Source organism: Orycteropus afer, unplaced genomic scaffold (genome assembly GCF_000298275.1).
Source record: "Orycteropus afer afer isolate SDZICR_OR568_19922 unplaced genomic scaffold, OryAfe1.0 scaffold00452, whole genome shotgun sequence".
NCBI classification, from domain to species: domain Eukaryota; kingdom Metazoa; phylum Chordata; class Mammalia; order Tubulidentata; family Orycteropodidae; genus Orycteropus; species Orycteropus afer.
In genome coordinates this window covers 1,560,602-1,566,411 of record NW_006922039.1, presented here as the reverse complement: position 1 = coordinate 1,566,411, position 5,810 = coordinate 1,560,602, and the positions used below count along the sequence as shown (strand labels likewise).

Sequence of the window (5,810 nt, the reverse complement as noted above, 5' to 3'; positions counted from 1 at the left end):
AAAAAAAAAAAAAAGAAAGAAAGAAAAGAACTCTCCATCCTTCCAAATTTATATATTGAGAGCTCAATCATCTGGCATTCAAGATTTAAACTTAACCTTTCAAATTTCCTTCTACCTACTCTGTTTCATATATTTGTCCCAAGGAAATGGTCCTATTCATTGTACATCAGTGTATACCAGAGATTTACTGTGTTTATGCCTTTAATTATCCCAATCTTAACTCTGAGACACCCTTTTCCTGCTGACTCATATGTCTAATTCTTTCAACAACCTGTTCAAGTGTTACCTGTACTAAGAATTCTCCTGCCTTTATAGATGTCTCCTTCATCTGATTTCCCATGGCTTAGACTCTGTACTTCGTTTCTATAACCAATCAGTTTCTCCCTTGAATAATAGTTATCTGACTATATTTTTGTCTGTACTAATTTGACTATATGTTCCCTAAGAGAACACACCAGATGTAATTCATCTTTTTATCTCAGAGCTTATACGACACCTTGAATTCCTTAAACTATACATTTATGCTTTATTCATTTATTAGCACAGGAGAGAGAAAACAGCTTATATTGTCATTTTAGAAATAACCGTATCACTTTTATCAAGATTTAATTTAAAGCTTATTTTCCGTGGCAATTACTAATTATGTGGCTTCCTTACTAAGCATCTCTTCCATAATTCTGTAAAAGAAATCATGGATATGAGAGGGCTTGCATGGCTATATAGGTTTGGTTACATATAATTCACATTACTGGATGCAAATAAAAGGTTCCCCCAAATAACTCATTTTCATAACAAATGCTTTGACTTATAGCTCCATTGCATTTCCATTCATCAGAAAACCATGTAGTAGTAATTCTGTACTAAGTCAAAGACCTTTCTCCTAACAATAAGAATTCATGTGTTTGATTTTGACCATTGACTGTTAAGGATCACACCTAACACTAAAGAACTGAAATTTCAGAGTAGATGCAAACATGGCTATGAGCAAGTGGCTAATTTAAAAGGGGGTGGGGAACCTGAGGAATCAAAAAGTATGAGGTAGGTAAAAATTATGACATAATAAATTTTTCCATATTCATGTTCATCAGAGTATTATTTACAATAGCAAAGAGATGGAAACAATCCAAGTGCCTAACAATAGATGAATGGATAAACAAACTATGGTACATACACACAGTGGAATACTATTGTTGTCGTTATGTGCCACCGAGTCGGACCCGACTCATAGTGACTCTTTTTGGGTTTCTGAGGCAGTATCACTATGGAAGTAGATTGCCCAACCTTCCTTCTGAGGAGTGGCTGGTGGGTTTGAACTGTCAGCCTTCTGGTTAGCAGTCAAGTTCCTTAGGCACTATACTACCAGAGCTTCTATGCAACATTAAAGAATGATGAAGAATCTATGAATCACCTCACAAGGTAGATGACCTTGGAGAACATTCTGCTGAGTGAAATAAGTCAACCAAAGAAGGACAAATATTGTATGAGTCTTTTATTATAAAATGTCAATGAAAGTTTACACAAGGAAGGAGATTTTCATTGTTGGTTACCAGGAATGAGAGGGGAGGAGAAGGGAGGGAAAATAGATAGTTAAGAGATAGGTTTGATATGGGTGAAGGGAAAATCAAGGCAAGAAAAGCATGTGACTAGCACAATACCACTAAGGAAAAGGAAGATACGGAGAGGTGCACAAGAGGTATAGACAATAAAGGCATATACTATTGCATACACTAATCTACAGGTGGATACATAGGTAGACAGGCAAGGAGATCAGGTATGGGTAGGCAAACCCATACATAGGTCTGGCAGACAATATTCCCATATAAGTATTGCATGCACTATAAAAATATCCATATGCAGTTTTAAGCTAACAGGAGCAAAGTTAGGATAACTTCTTATCCACAACTAAGTACCTTGAAGGAGTGAGTTGCTGGGCCTGCAGACTGAGGACCATGGTCACGGGGGACACCAAGCTCAAGAAGTACAACATGATATACAAAAATATTGTTCTATACCTTTCTTCAGTGAGTAGCAACTGGGGTCTTAAAACCAAAAATCTTATAAACAACCATTTAAGAGACAACTATTGGTCTTTCCTCAACTGGAGCAAAGAAAAGTGAAGAAAATCAAAGATACATGGAAACAGCCCAAAAGAATGATAGGCCATGAGAACCTCAGCCTATATGACCCTGAGACCAGACGAACTAGATGGTGCCCAGCTACCAAAGCCAACCAATTGCATAGAGTGGGAGAAAAATGTGGAACAAAAGTTAAAATCATAAAAAGACTAGACTTACTGGTCTGATAGAAACTGATGAAACCTCTGAGACTATGGTCTTGAGTTACCCTTCAGGCTTGAGATTAAACTCATTCCCCTTGCTTAACTATCTGCCAAACAGTAGACAGGCCTACAAGCTGAAGACCTACATCAGGGAGTTTCACTCCTAAGAGCAATCAACCATAGGAGAGCAGATGGGCAGCACTTGCACATGGAGAAAGCTAGGGAGTTAGGTATGCATAGGCAAAAAGGACACATGGAAAAGGTAACCACAGGGAGGAAGTGGAAAGAGAGCTGTTACACTGCCAGGAATGTAACTAGTGTCACAAAGCAAAATGTATATGAACTGTTGAATGTAAAATGAATTTGCATTTAAAAATTTCACCCAAATCACAATAAAAAGTTTAAAAATAAATAAATTTTGACATATTTAAAACCGCCATATATTTATGCTTCAAAAACATTTGCTTACTCAAAATTATTTCAATATAAGTCCATGGAAAAATTCTACCTTCTATTACCTAAGTGGAGGAGCTCTGGTGGTGCAGTGCCTAAGGCATTTGATTGCTAACCAGAAGGCTGGTGGTTCAAACTCACCAGCCACTCTGTGGAAGGAAGATGGAACAATCTACTTCTGTAAAGATTTACCTCCTTGGAAACCCAATGGAGGCCTCCATGAGTCAGAATCGACTGGATGGCAGAGGGTTTGGTTTGTGTTTATTACCTATGTCATTAACTATTTGTTAAGAAATGCAAGAATCAATTTGTAAAACTTTTGGTTACTAGTTTGGGCAATCTACTTTCGTAGTGATACTGCCTGGGAAACCCAAGGAGGGGTCGCTATGAGTCGGATCTGACTCCACAGTGGTACTTTGTATTTTGCGTTTGTACCCATTAAATGTGAGATATATGATCTCATTATTTATCTAGAGAGGGAGGTATTGGCATGATTGTAAAGCGTCTAAAACAGAATCTCTTTCTGGAAAAACAAAAGCAAATCCTCTAAACAACAGTAAATATATTCATCTCAATTTAGCCTTTAGCTCCTTCCTGTCAGTGAAAACTAATGGGCAATATCAGAATAATTCTGTCACAATGCTATAGAGATTTTGCTAATTCTTTTTAAGTCCATTTCATTAGTTGGAAAAAAAATAAGTATTTTAAAAAGTCAGATCCAGATTTAATAAGTGGGGGATTTGAATAAATTACATCCTTCCCATGCTCAGTGCACTTTATATGGATTTCACTATGTTCCATTGCCAAGCAACTAGAATATATCCTCAGGAATTTCAACAATATAGTTATATGAATTTGACAAGTTGAACAAATAGTTTACTGAGTATTTCAGCCTTGCAAGATTATAAGGAAGTTGGGATTTGCTCATTAACTATATCAGTCATCTATAAATGCAAGATTATAATAATATGTTCATGGTTCTACTTTAAACCTCAAGAAAGTAATGCCTATGATAGTATGTTTACTAATGAAGTTCAAACCATTCAAAGGCAAAATAAAAATTTTATTAGGATTTGTATACCATGAGACTTCTGTAAGGATTATAAGTCATTTTGACTGATAAATTGACAACCTGCTGTTTCTGTGAATTTTTTTTTTTAATAAGTATACAGTGAACATTTGCTTATAAATCATAGCTAGTAAGGGATTATCATTTCTGAATATATTCATGTTCCTTTTCTATCTCCAGGTTTTAGCTGCATCATAATAGACTGACTGACAGCCCAAGAATGCTTGAAAGCAAAAGATCATTTAGTACTCTGATAGAGGACTAGGAGAATATCAATATACCAATTTTGCAAAAATGTTCATCTCTAAATACAAGGTTTGAAATATTTTAGAAATTAAGGTCCTTATGGGATAACAACCCTGACAATCTGCTAGAGACTTTTTAGGCCCATAGCTATGGCTAGATTCAATGATTTACAGCCCAATCTTCTAAATTTTACCCTACCACTCTCATTGCACTGACAGGGAAAAAATAGAGCAATAACTACTAGTTGCAGAAATTGTAATGCAACTTCAAAGGAATTTAAGCCAATAGAAGTAAAATATTTTTAAAAAATTACAGCTATTCTTAAGTGCTGGTGTTATTACATGCTGGCATACCAAAAAAAAAAAAAAAGGCAAATTTAATTTCTGAAAAACAGTGTTCTCCCTCACTTTTCAACCATATACATATTAATAAACAAGAAAAATGCTGTGGTATCATTCATTCTTCAATAACAGTCACTACAATATATAGTAAACAGTGAAAATCACTGAACTGTGTTCTTAAAAAAAATGAGTAACAACTTTGTGGCTTTCTGCACTGTAGTCTTTTTTCAAAAAGTCATTTGTGCATATTTGGGAAAGGCCAATTAATAACAAACTGTGGTTTACTGAAAAAAAAAAATGATGTATGTATGTTACTATAACGCCCATAGTAAGTGTTCATTAGGAGGAAAAACATGCCAATTGTACTCAGAAGTTATAGATCTTTTTATGTGTGTATTTTAATCTGTCATATGATACTTGATTTACAGAAATGCTTGGAAAGATACATCCATGCAGATTAATTCTGCACTTCATTTATGCGTGTACTTTAATATAAGTGAATGTTTTAGTTGATAATTTATTCAAGAAAAATATTTCTGATTGTTTACTAAAGAACATCATAGCATCCTCCACAGTTTATTTTTATTTAATACTTCAGAATTTTAAATTATCATAGGCTATTCATAGATGGTGTTTCCTAAGTTTGAACATTAAGCTTTAATGGATTGTGAAGGAAATATTTATACTCATGTTCTTATCACAAAATACTGTAATTAAGATAAATTCTATTTAGTTATCTTATTTTCATTAAAATTTCATCACATTTATTAAAATAGACATATTAATGCTCACATGTCCCACTCACTGTGGAATCAAAATGAGTAAAGAGATTTACACTGTAATACTGGATATTTATGTGGTATTCTTTTTCTTCTTTTTGCAACTGCAAAATATATGTATGGTATGTTAAAGGCAATTGAAATTCAAATAACATAATCTGGAATTATTTACCTCCTTTCTGATCAAACTACCAAAAATGTCACCTTATATAATATTATTTAATGTGTAAATTTAGGGAAAATCAGCTATCCTAAATATAATTTCAAACACTTGCATTTTTGTATAACTATTTCATGTTGTCTGCATTGCACTGGATTACTATCAGACAAAGCATCAAGAACCAAAGAAACAAATACTTTTATCACAAAACAGTACCAATTTAGTCATTTATAAGAAAACAATTTTAATTAGGTTTTATAAATTTTCAGTCTACAATACAAACATGATTACTTTTCAGCATCATATTGTAAAAATGCAATCATTATTTGTTTTGTTTAAAAGGGAAGGACTGAATTAAAACTAGGCACCACCATTTTTCTTGTCTTTCATGTGTAGATGTATTGAGGATTTAGGAATAAGCAATAAGTTAAATGGTACAGTGAAACCTGTGAGAGCCTTTACTCAACAGGACAGCCTTTGCAAG

At 34.0% G+C, this 5,810-nt stretch overlaps 1 protein-coding gene across 1 annotated transcript in view; it reads right to left on the bottom strand.

The window, feature by feature from the left end:
* The window catches only part of PCDH11X (protocadherin 11 X-linked), a 900,527-nt gene that overhangs the window by 606,565 nt on the left and 288,152 nt on the right, over positions 1-5,810 (bottom strand). The gene's annotated exons all lie outside the window — the stretch shown is intronic.